We start from the raw sequence: 1483 nt of genomic DNA on the forward strand, positions 1-1483 counted from the left end.
TTGCCCTCATCATTCTCAAAACATTTCCTCTCCACTTAAGCCCCCGGCATTAGGTCCTCATTTTTCCCCTCCCTCCCCACACCCCCCCAACCATCAGTCCTGTTGTTTTCTCCTCTAGATTGTTTATCCAGCCTATCTTATGTTGTAGTTTTATGTGAAAGAACTGTTTCCATAAATACTTATGTAAGTAGACAGCCTCATCTTTCTCCTATGGCGTATCAGGTGGATTTGAACTGCTGGCCTTGTGGTTAGCAGCCCAACACGTAGGCTCCAAAGGGAAAACTTGATCTCTCTAGACAGGTAAGTTGGCTTCCAACCTGTTTCACCTGCTACTTATTCATTATCTTACAGTCCAACTCTGCTCTTTACTAGTATTAGGTGACTTAAAAAAAGAAGAAAAGATAAACCTTTTATTTAAAACCACCAGCTTTTGGCAGTAAGGTTTATTTTTACCAATTGTGACTCATTGATCAAGCTCCTTTAGGGACCTTTCTAGTCACATCATAGGGGGATGGGGGACTTACCTTAAATAGAAGCAACTAGATAAAAGGCAAGTGTTACTGAGATAACTTTCCAGTCCATTAACTGAAAATCTTACATTTCAAATGGCATCTTATTTTAGAAATTGTTACGTGTTTAGTGCAGAGGTGGACAAACTTCAGCCCTCGAGCTATATGGGCTCTTTCAGTACATACATGTGGCTCTGAAGTAGAATTGACAAGTTTTAAAGGATGTAATTCAGATAATGGTGATTTCATTTGTTTGTGAAAATATATTTATGGCGAATAATTTTAAAATTGTTGTAAGGGACAGGATTAGCTTTTCCATCTCAAAAGTTTGCTGGTCTAGTGGGTTACAATTATCAGTATATCCAGCCTGAATTTTTCAAGTCAGCCTTTGAATTCTAAGGAAAGTAAAAACAACGTAAGTATTGAAAAATATGTTGTCAGAAATAGAAATTATAAAGGAAATACTATTTGTGAAGTTTTTAGAGGGTGTATATTATGGGTTTTTACAAGTTGCACGTTAAATGCGTCATTGATTATCAGTGGTAGAGAATTTATGGAGTCCTTTGAAGAGAGAGAGAAAAATACTTCATTTCGTGAAGAACAGGACTTGGGTGTGTGGTCCAAGTAGTGGTGAGTGTTTTCTTCTCTGAAAATGATGGCCAACGCCATGACTCCCAGTGCACAGGTAACATTACCAAGCAGTCCAGGCATCGGCACCTAAGGCCAACGCCATGACTCCCAGTGTACAGGTAACATTAACAAGCACCTAAGGCCGACACCATGACTCCCAGTGCACAGGTAACATTACCAAGGAGTCCAGGCATCGGCACCTAAGGCCGACACCATGACTCCCAGTGCACAGGTAACATTAACAAGCAGTCCAGGCATCAGCACCTAAGGCCGACACCATGACTCCCAGTGCACAGGTAACATTAACAAGCACCTAAAGCCGACACCATGACTCCCAGTGCACA

The 1483-nt window shown here is 40.9% G+C and overlaps 1 protein-coding gene across 1 annotated transcript in view; it reads left to right on the plus strand.

Annotated features, from left to right (window-relative positions):
* The window catches only part of LOC101650302 (monocarboxylate transporter 1-like), a 22162-nt gene that overhangs the window by 10019 nt on the left and 10660 nt on the right, over nucleotides 1-1483 (plus strand). The gene's annotated exons all lie outside the window — the stretch shown is intronic.

Source organism: Echinops telfairi, unplaced genomic scaffold (assembly GCF_000313985.2).
Source record: "Echinops telfairi isolate 266 unplaced genomic scaffold, ASM31398v2 ScPeMD7_443;HRSCAF=831, whole genome shotgun sequence".
Classification (NCBI taxonomy): Eukaryota; Metazoa; Chordata; class Mammalia; order Afrosoricida; family Tenrecidae; genus Echinops; species Echinops telfairi.